This window comes from Chiloscyllium plagiosum, unplaced genomic scaffold, assembly GCF_037043375.1.
Source record: "Chiloscyllium plagiosum isolate Xiang-an unplaced genomic scaffold, Cpla_swu_hap1 HiC_scaffold_52, whole genome shotgun sequence".
In the NCBI taxonomy this organism is placed as follows: domain Eukaryota; kingdom Metazoa; phylum Chordata; class Chondrichthyes; order Orectolobiformes; family Hemiscylliidae; genus Chiloscyllium; species Chiloscyllium plagiosum.
The window spans coordinates 19,801,500-19,824,389 of NW_028270190.1; the positions used below are offsets into that span (position 1 = coordinate 19,801,500).

General features: G+C 41.3%; 1 pseudogene; it reads left to right on the plus strand.

Annotated features, from left to right (window-relative positions):
• Positions 1 to 17,839: 17,839 nt before the first annotated feature.
• On the plus strand, positions 17,840 to 21,928 carry LOC148134837 (uncharacterized; annotated as a pseudogene).
• Positions 21,929 to 22,890: the final 962 nt, after the last annotated feature.

Below are 22,890 nucleotides of genomic sequence, written 5' to 3' on the forward strand. Positions count from 1 at the left end.
ATACCACTGTTTGAACAAAGAACCTACATGTAACATCTCCCCCATCCTTTCCTCCCATCACCTTAACAGTATGACCGGTCTGATAGCCATTTTTGCCCTGGGAAAAAATCTCTGTGGATCGACTCCATTTATGTTTTCTATTACCTGGTATAACCCTATCAAGTCACCTGTCTTCCTTCTTCTCTGGGGTGCGAAAGTCCTGAACTCACTCAACCTCTCTTCATAAGATAAGCCCTCCAATCCAGGCAGCACGCCGGTAAATCTCCTCTTCACCCTCTCTATGTCCTCCATATAATGATGCGACCAGAGGTATGGTCCAAGGAGTGATTTATACATCTGCAGCAAAACCTCGAGGTGCAAAAATCCAAACCCCATTTTATTAAAGCCAGAAAACTATTTACTTTCTTGAATACCCTGTCAACGTTGTAGGCAGCCTTGAGGGATCTATGTACATGGACTGCAATATACTTCTTTTCCTCCTCACTGTCACAAATCCTCTCTTTAAACCGATACTGAGCATTAAAATTCAGCCTTCCAAAATGAATTTCTTTGCGTGTTCGAAATTCATCTGGTACTACTCAGCCCACCTCTGCATCCTATCACTTTCATCGTGCAGCCTGCAACAGTACTTCATTCTATCTCAAAAACACTAAGCTTTGTGTCATCGGCAAAACTACTAGTCCACCCTTCCATTTTGTCATCCAAGTCATTTATAAAGATTACAAAGTGCAGACACCTAAGAACAGATCCATGTGTGGCACCACTGGTCACCAACGATGGAAGCTCTCAGTTAAGGAACAATTTTGCCAAACAATACTACTGGGCAGTGCCTCCCTCTCATACCTTAGTCTACTCTCTCATTATGCTGGAATGCTAAAATGTAGTTTATCTGTCCAAAGGCATCTCAGCCTGCCTGTTACTGTTTTCCCACTGTGATGTTTTGCTAGATGCATATCACTAAACTGCTCAAGCGGCGCTGAACCTATCAATTAGCTTCTCTCTCTCTTTATGGTGCATTGGCAATATATCTTCTTCATTCAATTAACATTCAATCAACATATGTTCTTAATTTTGTATGGATGTCCGTAAATAGCATGGAAATATGATAACACTTAATTATGTCCAATTGTGGAAAGTGTTGCGTTATTTGGTTCTGACCCCGAGACGTGACCTCTACTTAAGTACCATCTCATAATCTTCCTGAAGCGTTGCAATTCGCAGTCATTGCCTGTCTGTTTTTCCTGTACAATCCTGTAGTGTTTTGAGGAAACGTGGTATACCACTAAACCATTTGCAGGATAGTGAATATGCCATTATATATCTTGTTATAAACTGATCAATTCTCAAGGTCTGTCTCTGGCGATTATTTCCATTACCGACCTCCAGATGGAATATTTTCTATCTAATACCACTCACTGTCTTCTTTTAGCCATCCAATTCTGTATCCAGACAGCCTAATTTCGTGTATCCCTTACCTCCAAACATTCTGAATAAGCCAACCATGGGGAACCTTATCAAATGCCTTCATGAAATCCATATACTACACATTCACTGTTCGACGTTCATCAACTTGCCTCGTCATATCCACAAGAACTCAATAAGGCTTGTGAGGCATGACTGCCCCTCAAGAGGCCATGCTGACTACATTTTTACAGAATAGTTATAAATCGTATCTGTCAAAATCAATTCGAGTACCTTACTTACCACAGAAGTAAGAATGAATGGTCCATAATTCCCAGGGATATCCTATTCCCTTTCTTGTACATATAAACAACATTCACCTTTCTCCAATCATGTGGTACCACTACCATAGAGTGTGAGAATGCAAATATCATCACCGGGCGTGCAGCAACCTCATTCTTCTCTTCCCATAGTAACCTTGTGTATATCTGGTCCGGAACTGGGAACTTATCGATCATGATGCTTCCCAGAATTTCCAGCACATCCACATTCCTAATATTAACCTGTTGCACGGTGTTCTACCTATCAATAAGGCCCCTTTCTCTCGTGAAAACTGAAGCAAAAGAACTCACTTCGGAAGATCCCTACCTCTTCGAACTCCAGGAACATTATCATACCTCCGGTCATTCTCTTATTCCACACGTAAGTGTAGGACGACTTTGGGTTTTGCCTAATCTTTCCCGCCAAGGCTTCATCGTGCCGATCCTAGCTCTCCAAGTCCATTGTTTGAGATACCCTGTAATCATCCAAATCTGTTCCAGATCCTTTCTTCCCAAACCTTATTTTGACGGGAAGCTCCTCTGCTCTTGTCATCCAAGGCTCCATCACCTTACCACTCCTACCTGTCTCAGTAGGACAAAGGTATCCAACACTCGCAACAATTACTCTTTACACAGCCGCCATATTTTTGTTGTGCATTTCTCGTAGAAGAATTGTTCCCATTTTATATTTGACAGCTCCTACTTAATTGCAAGCCAATTTCCCTTCATCCAACTGAGTATCTTCCAATGCTGTCTGTTCCTAGCTCTCTCATTGGCTATGGTAAAGGTGTCACTGTCATCTAAAAACTCTCCCACCCAGAGATCTGACACCTGACCTGGCTTGCTGTCTGCCCCGCATCAACTTTTCCCCACTCCCCCCACCCCCACCCCCAGTTTGCCGATCTACATACTGAGTCAGAAAATCCTCCTCTACACACCTGCCAAAATCGGGTACATCCATACGATCTGTATTAAGGAGGATCCAATTAGTACTGGGGAATTTGAAGTCACCCTCAGTAACAAGGTTTTTTGCGGAAGAATCTTTCTAAGGTATTTTGTCAAATCTGTTCTTCCATCTCTCTGCTTCTACTGAGTACTTTGTAGAAAACACCCAAAAAGTGACTGCTCTTTGACTGTTAATGACTTGCACTCATAATAACTCAGTGGACAACCTCCCCTCAGCAATCTTATTTTCTTCAGTTTTGATGCACTAATTAACAATTGTTCTCCCCGTCCGCTTAGGCACCCTCCCTGTTCTTTCTAAATGATGTAAACCTTGGAAATTTCAGCAGCCATGCTTGCCCCTGCGAAATCCATGTCTCTGTAATGAACACAACGTCGTAGTTCCAAGTCCTGATCAATTCTCTAAATTTTTCAAACTTACTCATGATATTCCTTGCATTGAAACAGTTAGGTTTTTACTCATCCCTTTGCCCTATCGACTGTGCATCCATACTGACAGATTGCGCGGCTTTATTTCTGCCTGTTCAACATCTACCCTCTTCGTTGATCGATGGCTCTGGGTCCTTTCGCCTTGGTAACCGAGTTTAAACCCTCCTGAAGTGTTCTTGCAAATCTCCCACCCAGGACATTGTTGCGCCTCCAGTTAAAATGCAATCCGGCCTTCATGTGCAGATCTCACTTTTTCCAGAAGGTACCCCAATGATCTACGTATCTGAAGCCCCCCCTCCTACACCAGCATTGTAACCATGTGTTTAGCTGCACTCGTGTCCTGTTCCTAGCCTCCGTAGCAAGGCGCACCGATAATAATTATTTGATTGCTGCTCTTCTCGTCCTGCCTTTTACATTATAATCTTACGCCCTGTAATCACATTTTAGAGCATCACCCCTTTTCCTGGTTATATCATTCGTGCCAATAGGAACAATGTTTTCTTGCTGCTCACCTTACACCTTCAGAATGTTGGAGATTCGATCAGAGACATCCCAGATCCTGGAACCTGGGATTCAATATACTTTCTGGGAGTCCAGTTCGCGACCACAGAACCGCCTGTCTATTGCTCTAAGTATTGAATCACTTTCTATATTTGCACATACTGCTGGTGACAAGATTTAGACTTTCAACAATTTGTCGTGGGCATTGCATCTGTTTTTTGCTATTATTTAGCTATTGAACAGCCTGTTAAACCTCATCTTATGATGTCTATTTATGATGAATTTTCCAATCCACGAGCTTTAGCTTGCACAGACAGTTCCATTTTGAAGCGCATCTTGTTTTGTTGGCTGTTTGTCAATAATTACTTGAGGTTCCACTTTCTAATGTCTCATCAGTTTATTTTGATGAACTGTCAATTCAAATTATTTATTCAAAAGACTATGTACTCAGGTCCTTCTCCGTGATCTGAAGTGGTAACTCAGTCATGCACAGGATTAAATGAGGACATAAAACGCAGCATAAATGTCGACCACTAAAGCATCAGAAGTATTCTTCAATTCAAGGACGCTGCAACAGTATTAGAAGAAGGATAATGATCTGTCTCTCGCCATAAACGAACTTCCTGAGAAAACAATGTTGTAATTAGGCCTAAAAAATCTCTCTTAGCCATAAATGAATAACAGTCACCTCAAAATAATCTCGTTTCCACAAGGCAGAAAATGAAACTGGCGATGGCCCTTGAAATCTCGATGCTGCACCTCAATCTCAACATAATTCAGTCAAAAATGTTTTGTTTCATTTATTGCACCTTGATTGCTTTAGTCCTTCAGTTATTCCCAAATTTTAAACATGTGGACTATTCTTTAATATCTTGAGTGATGTTATGGACTAGCCCGTACAACACAAGACATTCTGAAGCAGGCAGCATAGACAATAACTGCAATTTGTTTCAGGAAGTGTACAGTGAAAATTACCCTGGTTAAGTTAGCGAGATTGCTAACGAGTTTTTAAAGAAATCAAAGATTTAGTCAAACAAATGCAGAATGAACACAAACAGCAGAATGAAGAACCTCTACAGAATTCAGTCGATCCAAACTAGACTTAATTATGCTGTTCCGAGTATACACAACAGTCCCAAGAAGCAAAACCGCTTCGAAATACAGTACAAAAAAAACCAAATGAAACAGTTGGAGTTAGAAGGAAATGCGGAGAGCGCGAGGCTGTTTTCACACAGCGAAACGTCTGACTAGTTCTGGACTGAACTGCTCAGTTTATTACACAAGTCACTTCTAATACATGAACACGGTTGACCTGAAGCCTCACATGTACACACGTTAAAAAAAGGCCTTCCAAATTTCTTTTCATCTCTGTACCAAGCTAGCCTAATCAGAGCCCTGCCCATTTATGACCCCTACGAAAACATCAAGGCACAGCATCCAAGAGGAAAAAAAAAGTTTTTTTTTTAGAAATAAGGCACAAGCTTTGTGGCACCTCCATCCTTAAGAAGAAAGTGAACCATCAGTATCAAAAGACGACTTCATTGTTTAATACCGATCACAAACCCCGTTAGTAGTCTAAACATGTTTATACTGTACTAACTACACGCATGTAAACATGCACAACCACATGCGAATATAGGCACCACCGAATACCTCCGAATCTCATTCGAATATCGATAACGCAATGGCAATCACATTTTCCCGAACTGATACATGCAAAATTGTCAAATTGAATGGCTTTAGCAACAAGCTCTATTTAAACATTTTTGTCCGGAAAGTTTTCATCAATGTCAATGGGTGCTGTGGTTCTGTTCGCCGAGCTGGAAGTGTTTGTTGCAAACGTTTCGTCCCTTGTCTAGGTGACATCCTCAGTGCTTGGGAGCCTCCTGTGAAGCACTTCTGTGGTGTTTCCTCCGGCATTTATAGTGGCCTGTCCTTGCCGCTTCCGGTTGTCAGTTTCAGCTGTCCGCTGTAGAGGCCGGTATATTGGGTCCAGGTCTATGTATTTGTTGATGGAGTTTGTGGATGAGTGCCAAGCTTCTAGGAATTCCCTGGCTGTTCTTTGTTTCGCTTGCCCTATAATGGTAGTGTTGTCCCAGTCAAATTCATCCCAGTCTGGCGACCACTAGGACTTATAACAGCACACAAACCAACAGCTACCCTCAGACAACAACTCACCAGAACGAATGATCCGATACCCAGCATGAGAAAAACTAACGTAGTGTACAAAATACCATGCAAGGACTGCACAAAACACTATACAGGACAAACAGGAAGACAGCTAACGATCTGCATCCACGAACATCAACTAGCCACGAAACGACACCACCAGCTATCCATACTAGCCACACATGCCGACGACAAGCAACATGAATTTGACTGGGACAACACTACCATTATAGGGCAAGCGAAACAAAGAACAGCCGGGGAATTCCTAGAAGCTTGGCACTCATCCACAAACTCCATCAACAAACACATAGACCTGGACCCAATATACCGGCCACTACAGTGGACAGCTGAAACTCCCAACCGGAAGCGGCAAGGACAGGCCACTATAGATGCCGGAGGAAACACCACAGAAGCGCTTCACATGAGGCTCCCAAGCACTGAGGATGTCACCTAGACAGGGGGCGAAACGTTTGCAACAAAAACTTCCAGCTCGGCGAACAGAACCACAGCAACGAGCACCCGAGCTACAAATCTTCTCCCAAACTTTGAATGTCAATGGGTTATGACCAGTGTGTACGATCGTCTCAGATGCATTGCTTATAATATATACACTGAAATGTTATAATGCCAATACCAAACTGAAAGACTCTTTCGCAAAGTTGAATATTTCTTGTGATGAGCTTTCAACTTCCTGAAAAAATTATCCGTCATCATCCTCCTGCAGGAGCAGTGCAACAAAAACGACACATCTGGCATTTATAGCTGCCCTGAAAGGCTTCCTGTAATCAGATGTGTCTGTTACTGGGGCAATGGTTTACGGAGTTTATAGGCTGTCAAATGTCGATTGACAGTCTGCTGTCAACTGAAACGTCTTGCTGTTTTTTTATCAATTAGTGATTGGAACAGCCACACTGCTAAAGTTCGGCACAAACTTTCGGTAAAGTCCACCCAATCCCAGGAATCTTAGCACTGCTTTTTTTCCGTCGACGGTGTCGGAAATACCCCAACTACTTTTGTTTTTGCACCCATGGCACCATTTGTCCATGTCCAATAACATGGCCCAGGAAGGTCATTTAGGCTTCGGCAAATTCTGTTTAGTTATGTTTACCGACAAGCCTGCCTCCCATGTCTATCAAACAAGTCCGCTAAATGCTCCAAATGTTGTTTCCATGTATGACTGAAAACCACCTGGTCATTAATTTAAACAACACAATTGTGAAACTCGGCAGTTACTGTATTAGTCAGTGTCTGAAATGTGTCTGCAGCATTTATCGACCAAATGGCATTACATTGAACTAATATATTCCATTTGCCGTTAGGAAAGCCGAAATTGCATTTAGTGTGCAATGAAAATTACTCAGAGTAGGTTCGCGAGGTTGCCTATTAGATTTTAAAGCAGACAAACACCTGCTCATATATTACACAATGGAACAGAAAGAACAGAATAAAGAACCCATACAGAACTCAGTCGATCCAAACTCGGCTTAATTATGCTGTTCCGAATATACGCAACAGTCCCAATAAGCACACTCACGTTGAAACTCAGTATAAATGGCACACGTGCTTCCAGGCTGAAGTCGAAGGACAGAGAGAGAGAGAGAGAGAGAGAGAGAGAGAGAGAGAGAGAGAGAGAGAGAGAGAGAGAATGAGGGCAAGTGAGTTTCCACACAGTGCAGCGTTGAAATCCTCACCATCTCAAGATTGAACTGAACTGCTCTTCCTGAGAGCTGACCACTCCCCTTTCATTATACAGGTCAGTTTAAAAAAAGAAAGAACCATTTTGGCCTGAAGTCACATCTGTTTGCAAGTAAACCAAAGGCCTATCAAAATCCTTTTCGTTTCAAACCAAAATGATCCGAGCCCGGCCTGGTTCATTACCCCTCTGAAAAATGACCAGACCAATGTGCCTTTGAGTCAAGAAATTAATTTTAGATAAAAAGGGAGCAAGGTTTGCGACAGGGAATGAGCTGTCCCCAGATGCAATGTGAACGAATTTTATGTGAAGCAAAACTTCTTTGGATTGAGAGAGTTGGGATAAAAGGTTATTTTTCGGAATGGCAGCTGGTGACAAGCGGTGTCCCGCAGGGTTCAGTGTTGGGGCTGCAGCTGTCACATTATATATTAATGATCTGCATGAAGGGACTGGGGGCAGTCTAGCGAAGTTTGCTGATGATACAAAGTTAGGTGGACAGGCAGGTCGTACTGCGAAAGTGGGAAGGCTGCAGAATGATCTGGTCAGTTTGGAGGAGTGATCCAGGAAATGGCTGATGGAATTCAATGTGAGCAAATGCGAGGTCTTCCATTTTGGAAAAAAGAATAGAAACATGGACTACTTTCTAAACGGTGAGAAAATTCGTAAAGCCAAAGTACAGAGGGATCTGGGAGTGCTAGTTGAGGATTCTCTAAAGGTAAACATTCAGGTTGAGTCCGTGATTAAGAAAGCGAATGCAATGTTGTCAATTATCTCAAGAGGGTTGGAAAATAAAAGCACTGTTGTGCTACTGAGACTTTATAAAGCTCTGGTTAGGCCCCATTTGGAGTACTGTGTCCAGTTTTGGTCCCCAAAACTCAGGAAGGACATACTGGCACTGGAGCATGTCCAGCGGAGATTCACACGGATGATCCCTGGAATGGTAGGTCTAACATATGAGGAACGGCTGAGGATCCTGGGATTGTATTCATTGGAGTTTAGAAGATTAAGGGGAGATCTAATAGAAACTTACATGGTTTGGAGAGGGTGGACACTAGGAAATTGTTTCCGTTAGGCGAGGTGACTAGGACCCGTGGACACAGCCTTAGAATTAGAGGGGGAAAATTCAGAACAGAAATGCGGAGATATTTCTTCAGCCAGAGAGTGGTGGGCCTGTGGAATTCATTGCCACAGAGTGCAGTGGATGCTTGGACGTTAAATGTCTTCAAGGCAGAAATTGATAAATTCTTGATGTCACAAGAAATTAAGGGCTACGGGGAGAATGCGGGTAAGTGGAGTTGAAATGCTCATTAGCCATGATTGAATGGCGGAGTGGACTCGAAGGGCCGAATGGCCTTACTTCCGCTCCTATTTCTGATGGTCTTATGGTCTTTGATGCAGTTCCAAGTCTTAAACTTTTGTTTTGGAGATAAATGTGCTTTGTTGTTCCACAGAACTAAACGGCAAGAGGTGATGTTGTCAAGATTATGATGAGTAATCGAAATCGATGTTTTAAAATATAACTGACAACGATGGCCAAAAGACTATTCAAAGCGTTCAATTTTAAAAGGAGTGTCCAACGAATTGTGGTCATGATACATACAGCGAGTTCCTGGATGTGAAGCCGACCAACATATCCTTGTCTACCTGCTATACTTCCCTAAACAGTTTTCTGCCATTGCATGAAATCAGCCTTGTCCTGAATGCTAACTTGTTTTACCAAACTCAATTCTGCAAACATTCCAACTCTTATCAGAAAAAGCTTTGTTTCTTTGACTGGATTGAATTGACAGCTTTTGTTCAGCATGTTTCCTGTAACCATGTTCAGCTTGTATTAACTTTTGGCTCCAGTGCTGCCTTCTCCAGTCACGCTAAAATACTTTATTCCCCCTTTTAATTTTTTCAGATGAAAATAAAAACAAATTCTCACTATCTATTATGTAAATGAAATGCCTCGGGCAATACCATGTATCTTCTAAGTGACCGTGAATGGAAGAGTACTTGACAAGCTGAACAGCTCTTTTAGTGGGCGAAACATTCTGTGGTTTTCTTCTATATTCATAACCGAAGCTATGTTTTGTCAATGCTGCTGCAGTTGCACAGCATACACCTCATTGCTAAAATTAGAAATGGTACTTGTCATGTTCTTTATAGATCGACTGTCTCCACAGCTTTAAGCTGACAAGATTTATAGATTGTCGATGCTGCACATTTTGGCAGTTCTGAATGAATGTATTCCACATTGCTGTGACGCTCCCTATCATAAGATACAGTTTCCCCTGAAAAATTAAACACACTAAATTATCTTAAGCATGTGAAAATTCTAGAATTGAGTGATAATTTATTTTCATCTCACGTTTCAGCAATGATGTCAGACGTGCCTTATGAGGAAGTCAACGCCGGTAATTGACAATGATAAGATACGTTGGAACTGAAACGGTTTTCTTAACTTTTAGCCAGCTTGTCAGTTATGCGCTCTTCGCTGAATCCTTCAATATTTTCTTTTCATCCATGAAGATGGGACAAAATCATTTTAATCGGCACAAGTCCTGACTTCCAGCCAGTTGGTAATATTTAAAAAGCGCTTTACATGTCAGCAAATCAAACTTGCAGCACACAATGCTGTGTTTTGTTGGATTTGTCCTCATGTAAAACATTTCCAATAATAAACCTCATGATTAAGTCAACGTAAAAGGTAGATAACTGATCGACTCATGATGATGCTAAATTCTAATCAACTGTGATTTGAACCGATTGGAAAACTGACTTAACTTCCCATGATTAACGAGTCATAGTCTTAGAACTACATGGTTATTGGCGCAAACAGAGGAATTGGTGTCTGCCTTTCTCGGGAACAGACATTGAGATGTAACTTTGATCATCATACGGAGCTAGAGTGAAAAACAAAACAATAGTCTTATCCCAGTTGATGGTAATCGTGGATAAGTCAGTCTCCAGAGTTGAAACTTGCTTGGGAGGTCATAAGTTTTATTTTTGCAGTTTGTGTTAACACATTGGTTTGTCGCTGAATATATTCAGACAAGGATCTTTAAATGAAACAAATCTGTTTCATTGGAGTACATTAAAGCATTGTAGTGCTGCTGAAACTGCACATGGCATTTTTAAGATGACACCTACAATACAGCACACTGGTTCTATCCACGTACTTCACGTTGGGTTTAGTTTCGGTTCAAGGCAATTCAAGTCAAGTTCACGAGATATACTCTGGAGACGCGCTTTCTTTTTGTTTGAAGGAAGGTTGTATTATTAAAGACGAGGCTTTCAGGGCTTTAGAGTAGTAAGAACTGACGAAAGGTATATATCACGGATATTAAAAGGAATTGAGCAGATCTTTCCTCTTGTAGGCTAATGAAGAACGATAGAATGTAACTGAAGCATAAGGGGAAGTAGATTTAAAACAGATGAGCAGAAATTTCTTCTCAAATATCATCAATATGGGGAATCAATTACGATAGAGTGTTACTACACAGGGAAGGCGATCGTGGGCGTAACAATAAATTAGCAGGGAAACAGAACAAATATGTGAAAGAGAGTGCCACGTCCATGAAACAATTTTCTTCTTTAAAGTGACTTTGCAATATTGTGATGAAATGAGAAATATCAATAACGAGAATACTTGTCGACAAAGATTTTTAAATTAATAATCAACGACTCGCAATTCGTTAGGACCTGCAGACAAATGGAATAATTTGTGGTAAGAAAACTCTTCGCGAGCTTGACGTGATTTGAAAATTCAAAATTCTGACTTGGATTCAAAAGCACGATTGTTGCAGCATAAGCACGCGGACATCTGTTGTTCTATTACGGCATTAGAAAGAATCGAGTTGAAGGTGGAAAATAATAGCTGACAACGGAGGACAACAGGCTGTCCTTTGCCTTCGTTTTATGATTCGTCTGAAAATGGGATATGTCGGGAAATAGTGAGGGATTGCCATAACATGAGGTCAAAATGACCACAATCTTATGCATGTGCTGCATATTCTCACAATTTTCTGTAGTCATGTCTGACCTGAATCTGTACTCAAAAAGAACTGAGAAGACCTTTCCTCTTGTAGGCTAATACGAAAGATAGATCATTATTGATGATGAGGAGAAGTAGATTTAAAACAGATGTGGAGAAGTTTATTTTCGAAATATCATGACTGTGGGCAATTATGTACGATAGAGGGTGGTTATATAGGGGAGGCAACGGTGGACGTGACAATAAATACTTTCTATGATAACACTCACACAGGGAAACAAAACAAATATATTCCATACCACGTTCATGAATCAATTTTAGACTCGAAAAGTGGCATGAAAGCTTTTTCGTTAAATCAGAAGTAGCAATAACAAGAATATTTGTCGTCAAAGATTGATAAAGTGATAAGCAACGCCTGGCAATTAGGTATGACCTGCAGAAAAATGGAATAATTCGTGGCAAGACACATCTTCTCAAACTTCACATGATTTCAAAATTCAAAATTCTGAGTTGATGACAAAAGAAATATTGTTGCACCGTATGCACAAACAGTGCTAGCTGTTGTTATTTCACTGTTTTTTTTTTAGAAACAATCGAGTTGAAATTTTAAAATAATTGCTGGCGACGGAGGACAACAGTCTGTCCTTTGCCTTATTTTTATGATGGGTCTGAAAATGGTCTGTGTGTGATAGAGAGGGGCACTGCCATTATATGAGGCCATGCTAAAAACACAATCTACTGTACCTGCTGCATGTTCTCACATGTACGTGAAGTCATGTGTAAACTGAAGCTGTACATCTCACGCTGAGTCCTTAAAATTTCAAGCTCCCGCATCAAAAATATTTTACTTTACTTTTTAACTTGGCAGCCATTCTTTCACAACATTTGGCGGGAGATATGTACAGTGTCCAATGCACTTTGTCCGGTTTGCCGTATCCACAAATCAAATCAAATGGTTTTCTTCTTTTCTTCTTCATTTCGTTGTTTGCTCAATCAATGAAAACCAGACATCCTAACTGTCTTTGAATTGAATACTTTTCCATCCATAACATTTCAAGAGATAACACATGCCTTACAAGTTGATATTAATAGAAGACTACGTGACACTTTGAATAGACTCTCCTGTGTTTTAAACACTCTGTGATGCTCATCTGTCCTAAATATTTCCAATGTGGTCTACCCATCATTGGCTGTGAATCTATCCCGAATCTGAACTCGAAGAAACGTCGTGTAAACATGTGCCCGAATTGTTTACAGAGCATGACCAGCAAATCAATCCCCACTCTGTTCTCCTCGCAACAGCCTGTGCACTTTTCCCCTCACAGTTCACAGACCAATGACCTCTGAACCCATCCTCACTCTGCTGTTTCAGCAGTAGTCTCTGAACCTATCGCCTGTTTCCCTCGAACCTGTTTCCCTCGAGGCTTCCTCAGAAATGGTCCTCACTGTTTCCTATACAAACGACCTGCAAACTCATTGCTGCTCCCTTGGCAATGACCGATGATCATTTTCCACAGTCTGCTCCCGTTAAGACATGTGAACCTATCCCTAATGTGTTCCTCGAGCAAAGTATGGTTAGAGAGGACCAGAGGATGATAAGTCTGTACAGCGTGAGGCAAGTGGAAAAGGGCGAGGTAAAGAGTCTGAAAGAGGGAGAGTGGAGGCAGGAACACTGAAAGAAAAAGAGAAAGTGGCAGCAAGAGAGAGAGATAGAAAGTGAGAGCGTGACAGGCAGATATGGAGGGAGAAGAAGCGAGGAAAAAAATGAATTCTACAGAGCTCATGTCGGATCGGTTGCCATCAAATGCGAAAGCAAGGACAAAGAGACTCCATCCAACTCCTGAGCTCGCCCATCGTCCACTCACATTCCTGGCTCCCCTTAGGAATTTTAATTAACATTTTTATTCTTTAGAAATTAAAGTTATAGATATAGTCAATCGAATGAAATCTTTACTCACTGATCCCTAAATTGAGAGGAAATTAAAATGTGTCCCTGTAATCGCCCGTGGGATAAGAAGGAACCAAATGAGCGCTATCAGCAGTATGCTGGTATAGCAACAGTCAGCTCCATTGCTGAGACATTGAATTGAAATGAGAACTTTCTGGATGATTGAATAATGAGTGAATTTTATGAATTGATGAGTTCGGAAAAATGGATTTTTCGGAACATTCTTCAGCTGCAGTCAGAAATTAGTTTGGGTCAGGGCATAAATTACTGTGTTTGTGCAGCAACTGAGGAGCTGCAGCATGAAGCCCGATTGCAGCACGAACAAATCTAGATACATCTATTCACACACAATCACCACATCTGTCTCTCTGTAGAAATCACCTTTAACGTGAACAAAAGCAGCGTGAAATTTGGAGATTTCAAACACGAAAATTATGGAATTTATTTGATTTGCATTTCTGTGTTCCCATTAGTGTGAGTCCGGCATCTCCGTCAGGCTCTGTTGATACCCAAAATCTGTCGGGCGGTGAAAACATTGAGCAGTAGAATCAGAAGAAATGGAGAGCCGGGTCAGAATGTCATGGTGGAACCCGAGAGCGACCGAGACACGAGTGTAATAAACATCATCTGATACTTCACAAAGCCACGTTTGCTTCACAGCCGCTACTGAGCTGTGAGCATAATATACCAAAAAATGCGCTTTAACCAGTTCATCACGAACACTGTTCTCACAACCGCAGCCACCTTTTTCTCAATGCAATGTTGAATGTTCCGCTTCTGCCAACAAATGGCCTTAAATCGGTCAAAGGTGAAAGTGTTGGTGAACCAGACAGAGCAGTCAGTGGCTGCACAAATCAAGACAGCGTGGATATTACAAACGGGGATGTACTTCAGGAAATTAAACCTTCTCTTCCAAACAATCTGATGGTGTCGCCGCGTCAAGTCGAGGATTATGAGCAATAGATCCGCCCCAGTGGTCGCAGATTTTGCATTTCTTGAGGTTGCAGGGAAGGTGCTGGGAGTGGAGGTTGGGTTGGTTGGGGGTGTGGACTTTCGCCCAGACCTCCCCCCTCACTTCCCTCCCAGGCTCCAAGAGATCCTTCCATATCCGTCACAATTCACCTGCATCTCTACACACATCATTTACTGCATCTGCAGCACCCGATGTGGCCGCCTCTTCATTGAGGAGACATGCCGCCTACTTGTGGAACGTTTCAGAGAACACCTCTGGGAGACCCGCAACAACCAACACAACAGCCCCGTGGCTGAAATCTTTAACTGCCCGTTCCACTCCGCCAAGGATATGCAGGCCCTTGGCCTCTTCCATCGCCAGACCATGGCAACACGATGCCTGGAGGAAGAGCATCTCATCTTCCGCCTAGGAGCCCTCTAACCACAAGGGATGAATGCAGATTTCTCCAGCTTCCTCATTTCCCCTCCCCCCACCTTATCTCAGTCCCAACCCTCGGACTAGGCACCGCCTTCTTAACCTGTAATCTTCTTCCTGACTTCTCTGTCCCCACCCCCTCTCCGGCCTATCACCCTCACCTTAACCTCCTTCCACCTATCGCATTCCCAACACCCCTCCCCAAAGTCCCTCCTCCCCACCTTTCATCTTAGCGTACTTGGCACACCTTCCTCATTCCTGAAGAACGGCTTATGCCCGAAACGTCGATTCTTCTGTTCCTTGGATGCTGCCTGACCTGCTACGCTTTTCCAGCAACACACTTTTCAACTCTGATCTCCAGCATCTGTAGTCCTCACTTTTTCCTTTCAGAAATTAATTGCTTATTTGAAGCTGAAATAACAAATGACAAATTTTGAATTATTTACAAAAATGTGATGTCAAACAAATTAAGCTCTCCCTCCAGAAAACACGTATTCACCCATTCAAAGCAGCAGATTAATTCCTGAAAAATCCCAAACACTCGATCACTCAAGAGCAGACGCATTTGTTATGAAGTTGGAGAAGTGTACAACTTTAAGAGAGTTAAAAACAAGCAGAACTAACTGACAGCACCAAGTGTTCTGAGAAAGATGCAGTGTGACCATTTGTTGCAGCAGCTAGTCGAGCTGGTTGGCTGGAAACAAAAACAAATTCGATTGTGGCCATTCAGTTGAAAATGTACACCCCTCAAAAAAACAAATACCAATCAAGTTTCAATCTATTATATTGGCACAATGCGATGTTTTGGAATATGAAATCGGGAAAACCTGAACAGTTGAAGGAGAATTGCCACGCCACCAGCATTTGCAAACTGCCCGGAAATTTATCTCTCTTAAAGGTAGATTTACCTATCAGTGACAAGTGAAAGAGAAATCCTAACACGAAGAAAATCTACAGAGGATGATGCAAATGTGAAGATTCGACAGCAAGGCGAAAATGAGGACAGCATATGCTGGAGATCAGAGTCCAGCTTAGAGTGGTGCTGGAGAAGCCCAGCAGGTCATGCAGCGTCAGAGGAGCAGGAAAATCTGTCTGGTTTTGAAATTTGAATTTTGGTTAAAAAAAGATCAGTGGCTTTATCACACCAGTATTAGAGTAGGGAAAGTAAAAGAGAGTTTCGTTGAAGGAGTTGCAAATAGTTCATGGCTAATTATTGGTTGTTATACTTCAAGAAATAAAGTTATTAATTTTATTTTAAATAGGTCATGGTCTCGCGACCTTTCTCAGGCCAATGCATGGAATAACTCTTTTCTGTGTAGCTGGCTTACAATAAGTGGAGTAAGGGTATGTTTATCCATGTCGTAACAGTTTGGGGGCTCGTCCATTATTTGATCAGTTTGGTTCTTGGATTTGTGATTTGAACTGATTTTAACAACTTTGAATATATATTTGGGGCTACGAAAAGTGTCAGCAGATTTAAACTCTTGCAGGTTAGTGCCCCAGATCTTCAAATAAATGGCAGGCGAAACAACTTGTTTAATTGCAGAGACCTTTGGTTGATTAAGAGTGAGAGAAATGATTCTACAAATTGAAAAATACGCTCTGTGATGTGACGATGATTCGCAAAGTTGCCAAGACAATTTAGACGAAAAGAAAAAGGCTACACTTTTAGAACTATCAAATAAATTGGATTTTGTTTTCACCAGGGAAAGTAACGTAAAGAAAAAAAAGTAAAGCTGAACCTGTCAGGGAATTACTCAAACAATTAGGTGACTCAGAGAGACAGACAAGTGCAGTAGAGGTACAAACACTTAAATTACAATTGAGGAAAACGGAGATAGAAGATAATCCAAGGGAGAGAGGACAGAGAGAGAAGAAAAAGAGAGAGAGAAGAAAGAGACAGAGGTAAACGAGAGAGAGGGTTCTTAGCTAGTCAAAGAGAAAGAGAGAAGAGAGTGAAAAAGAAAGATAGGGAAAATGTTCAGATGCGGCAAAAGAGGGACAATTTGAACTTGAGAGGTTCCGATTTAGTCAGCAAAGTAAATTTAACAGGATGGAGATTAGAAGGGAAGGTTGTGATGACTACAAATATAAAGCCCTACTTTAGCTTTCAAGTTTGGATGGCACTTTCAAGTACTCCTCCATCTTATTATTAATAAGAGGCTCCAAAATGTTTCCAACCCAGGGTCACACTGACGCACGTTAGTTTCTGTCTTCTGGTCATGTCCCTCCATATGCAAGGCTGCTAAGTTAATCATTTTCCAATCATTTGGCAATCTTCTCCCCTCTCCGAAAAGATCGCGAGCAATGCCTCAGCAACTTCCTTAGCTATCTCGTTTAGAATTCTGTGATTCAATCGGTCCAGTCATGGGGATTCATCGTCCTTCAGACACTTTAACTGACCTGCACTTTCTCTTTCGTGATGACCTGTACTCACGTCTGTCCTCTCCGTCTCTCCAAGTCGCTCTTTGCTGCTGGAGTCTTCCACCATGAAAACTGACGCAGAGGGGGAGAGATTGGTTGAGTTCCCGAACACAGATCTGAACGAGACCGTGAAAAAGTTGGCATTCCTTCTTGCTGAGAGAGTTGAGATGCTCCTGAATTCAGTAATGAGGTCTGTGTGTATCCTCTTATGGTAGTAATTAACTCATTCAATGGTCATTGAGGGAAGATTATCACTGATACAATACGTTGGCCAGTCTTGGGAATGAACTTGTACAAAGGACCATTTGCATTTTTTCAACCTCCCTGCAATTTCTGGTTAGTTACTCTATGGGACCAATTGTATCCCATGATGAAGGGTTGTTTTTGTTCTCGAATTCATTCCTCACTGTGCACATAATCCTGCATCGGGGAATTATGTCAGGTGCCGTCATCTGTTTTTTTTTGACCAGGTTTTCAAGACAAACAACAGTTGGATATTGCAACACTAATATCCCTGCGGAGCTGCGAACGGGTATAAAATTTAGGCCTTGCAAATCCGTCATCTCAGAATCGAATTTAGGGGGATTGTCTGCAGAATAAAGCGTCAAGTCTATTCGCACTGAAAATGCATCTTCCAATTCAAACAGTGAGGAAAATATTCTACGTTATACTAGGCGCAATTGGTTTTCCAGGTTAGTGGTGACAAATGTTCAGTCCGTTCCATTATGCCTAACTTAGTCTGTACCATTATCATCTGAGTAATAACAGTACTTGAAACATCGTTTCGTTTCAGACGTCCCTGAGCTAGTTGTGCGCTTATTTGCTGTTGCTTCAACTGTTTCAAGCTTTCCCATTTCGTGTTTTTACGCTGAATATATCACCAGTCAATCAAAATAAATAAAGGCAAATGTTACTGTAAGGACTACGTGGAAGCGTACAGTGATAGCATTGAAGAAAACTTTTGATTTCCTGTTTCAGTAATTGATGGTTTATAAATACATTCCGAATTGATTTATTTGACAAAAAGCATTTTAAAAAGAACAATAAATGAATACCTGGAGATTTTTAATAAATAAGTCACTATTCGACTGAGCAGATGGATGCTCCAGTATTTCTTGCCTTGAGATTCCGAATGCAAAAATAAGGAGATAAACAGGATCATTCAGACAGAAGCATAAGAGTGAGAAAAGGTCCTAAACAACAGAATTGATAATAGCTAAGACTACACATTCGACTCTGTGAAATCTACAAGTTGAAAGAGCAAGTACTAACTTAATTGTAGCCTAGTTCAAGACTTCAGTGGTTAACTCTGGGACATACCATTGGGATTTTGAGGAACTTTTACAAAATGGTACGCTTTTCGGAACATATCAGATGAACAAGAAGTTTCAGCATGAAAACTACATTCAGTCTTCACTGAGGTTGAGGTGCCTGCTCGACGGCATTGTATAAATGGTGAAACCTTCCACCTGATATTTGCATTTTGTTCATTTTAAGAGAAAGGTGCTTGCACTGCATTTTGTTTTGTTGTGGAATGCTTGCCAGACTCTTGTGAACACACCCGTTGATTTACTCGACAGCAAAAGCGAAAATGAAAAATAAATCCTGTGATCTCCCCAGGCAGTTCTGGCTCTGAGGCCCGAGATTTTTAAGCATTATCATCAGCTTTACCAGGACAGTTTGCCTCACAAATGTTAATGCTTCAATTTATCACACTTTTACGCGGGGACCATTAAACCTGAAGCTGTTTGCCTGACTGGTTTGTGACCCCTCATCCCAATGACTGTGTGCTCAGTGGACTATCCTTCAGTATCTATTTGCATCTTCGTGGTGCACCGCTGTGTAGTGACTCTGAGCAGAGTCACATTTTGGACATGATGCTGTATAATCTCATTTCCTGATCAAAGCTCTAGTTACAATTGTGCCATGAATGAAATTAGTTATTCTAGAATAAACTACGCGTGATTATTCAAACCAAACATTGATGTGACAGTTTTTAGAGCATGAAACATGTCATTTGGATGAATTGGATTGTGACTGTCTCCATGCTCCACTCTGCTTCATCTCCATTCCTGCTCTTCTAACCATACAAACGTATCCTGCCATTCGGGTATACCTGATGATCAACATCAGCCTTCCTCAGTTCTGATGAAGGGTCACTGGACCTGAAATTTTAACTCTAACCTGCCTCCGCATATGCAGCCAGACCGCCTGAGCTTTTACAAAATTAGCTGCTTTTGGTTTTTCCTTACAACATCCAAAATTCTTTCAGGGTTTATTTGCCTTCTCGCAAAATGTTCTCATTTCCCTACTTCAACTGGTAGTTACGCAACCTTACAGCAAATGGCATTCTGTTTTGAATTATTTTAGAAAAATATTTTATTGCCTACTCTCGTGGACACTAGTATTACAAAAGATCTCATGTGCAAACATACTGTACAGGCCCAGCTCCCAAATGCCTGAGTAATTTCAAGAGATTTTACTGCGTTAAACTTCATTATTCACTAATCTGAATGATGTTGAATCTGAATTTGCAATGTTTCCAAATTGGACTAATTTCTTCGTTTTAAAGTTGTCGTTCAAGTTGATAGATTTGTTAAGAAGGCGTGTGGTTTGTTGTCTTTCATTAACGGGACATTGAGTTTACGAATCGCGACATTAGGCTGCAGTTGTATAAAGCCCTTGTGAGACAACATTTGAAAAATGATGTTCAGTTTTCGTTGCCTTATTATAGGAAAGATGTCGAAGCTTTAGCAAGGGTACAGAGGAAATTTATCGGGATATTAACTGGATACGAAGACATGTCTTGAGAAGATTTTTTCAGGTTACTGCAGAGTTTTTGAATAGAGCGACAAAGTTTGAGGGATGACTTGAACGAGGTATACATGATGAAGACAGGAATTGATCCAATGAATAGCCAGACACTTTTTCACAGGGACAAAATTGCTGTCACGGGGGGACATCATTTGACGCTGATTGGGGTAAGGTTTCGGCGAGGGTTCAGATGTAAATTTCTACACAGAGAATGGTTTGCATGTGAAATGTCACTACCAGCAGCGGTGGTAGTTTCATTCGGGATGTTTCAGCGACACTTGGGTCAGCACATGGATGACAGTGAAATGTAGGTGCATAGGTTAGTTTGATCTTAGAGAACAATAAACGGTTGGCACAACATTGAGGGGGCATGGCCTGTACAATACTGTACTATTCTATGCCGCATGTTCTGTGTAGTGTGAGATTCTTGCAGATATTAGATACACCTACATGGCACAATTTCTCCTGAACACTTCGGACTTGAATCCCTTAGCATAGACTGCGTACTAAATGTCTCATAAGTATATTATTACCCTTATTGAATCAAACTCTACTGTATTTTTTGCCCAGCTGAAGTCGTTCAATACATTTTGATTATGTTTCCGTCGTGTCCTGAAATCATGATCCGTCATGACAGCCAAATAATAGGGAACGTTCAAAGAACAATTGGTATTGTAAGAGAGGGCTCCCCTTTTCTAGGAATTGGCTCAAATTTAATAAAGGGTGTAACATATTAGGGAATTGCTCTGGACACACAGGGAAGTTGATCAACCAGTCATGATTTTATTTCTCATTCAATGTCTTACCTGCATTCTTTTCTCTTCGAAATACCCTGCTCTTGTTCATGTTCCATTTGCGTTGAACCTGAAGGAGCAGTGTGTGTCAAAGGTGTGTTCATTGAGATTATCGCTTATCTAACAATACTCCACATAAACATTTGTGGTGCTAAAATGTAACTCTTAACTCAAAGACTCAAAATGATGAATGTTTGTGTTTTCCAATTATTTTTCTCTTCTCTATCCTTCTCTCTCTTCCAGTCAATTTAGTGACAATTGCAATTTTGGCTCGGGGAAGGTGTGGAATCTCTGCCTGCACCACTCGCTACCTTCTGGCTATGGCAACAGTAGATCTTTTGGTCGTTATTATTGAGATAATACTGAGAAAAATCTAGAATGATTACTTCCCACCATCGTTCCTGGACATCACTCCGGTGTGTAGTGTTCGCTATGCCCTGGTCGTGTAGTCATAGACTGTTCTGTCTGGTTCACCATCGCTTTTACCTTCGATCGATATGTCACTATTTGTTGTGAGAAACTCAAAACCAAATACTGCACTGAAAAAACTGCAACTGTAGTTTTGGCAACTACCGGCAGTCTGCTGTGTTTAAAAAAATATTCCTATCTACTTTAGATTTGAACCTGATGAGATAATTAACAATGTACCATGGTACTGTTCAAATAAAGATGCTTATTATGATGACCCTGTGTGGGAAGGATTTAACAACTTTGAGAAGATCCTAACCCCAATGCTACCTTTTGGTTTAATTCTGTTCCTCAATGCTCTGACAGTGAAACATATCATAGTCGCCAGTCGTATCCGTAAAGGACTGAAAAGTCAGAGTAAAGTAGATAATTCTAGTGATTCAGAGATGGAAAGTAGAAGGCAGTGTGTGATTTTACTATGCGCCATATCCGGCAGCTTCATATTTATGTGGCTGTGGTATATTTTTTATTACTTTGATGTTGATGATCCTTTAGATCGTGATGGTGAATATACATTTAAAGTTGTTCCATATATGCTGCGGAATTTGAATTGCTGTACGAGCGCCATTATCTATGTGGCATCCCTTCCGAGGTTTCGCGAGAAGCTCAGGAATCCACTAGAAGCTATTTTTACATGAAATATTCAACTAACTTGTCAACAAAACAAATGATAGCAACACTGAAACTGCGAGATGTTGCAGATCATGGTTTACAAACGATAGATTGGAGGATGACATGAATTCCCAAGTGATGTTATCAGTTGGAAATACTTTGTATAAAGTAATCAAATTGGAGAAACATTGGCAGCGGCTGTTGGATACCAAACGTGAGAGAGCCAATAAGAAGCAATGACTGTGGCAGGAATGTCTAAATGACTACATACACCAAAGAACAGCACAATAGGGGTTCGACGACACATAGAGAGACCTGGATGGACAGATATATATATTCGAGATTTGAGGAGAATGACGCCATTTACCTCCTTGCTCCGACTCCGCAATTTAGAGAGATCACGGCTGTTAAATTGCATCGAAGCCATTATGTTGCATCATCTAAATCAGGTGTTCTTTATAAGCAATGGCAATTGAACAGTTTCAGTGTTGAACTGAAATCAATCGAGAGCTGAAATTAACAAGACGTGTCATGCATGCCGAACCTGCGCAAGGCATCAGCACTGACCTTCAGTTGATCAGATGAAAACCGGGCAGGAGAGCTGTTACCATGTCTCCTGCAAGGCGAGAAATGAAGCAGGATCAATAGTCTCGTATCCCCATTCGCTGGTTCGATTTACGGCTCCTCACATCTGCTCAGAAGAAACACATATTTCTTTTTATGGAAGCAAATATGGTACGAGCTGCAAAGATTTTTCTTCATTGCAAAACAGCTTTTTTGTCTTATTATAGAGTCATAGTCATCGCGAAGTACGGCACAGAAAAATACCCTTCAGTCCAAACTGTCCATGCTGACAAGATATCCAAACCAAATCTAGTCCCACCTGGCAGCACCCGGCCCATAACACTCCATCCCTTCCTTTTCATATTCCCATCCAAATGCATATTTTCTTGACATCTGTTACCAAACTAATTTTCTTCGTACACAT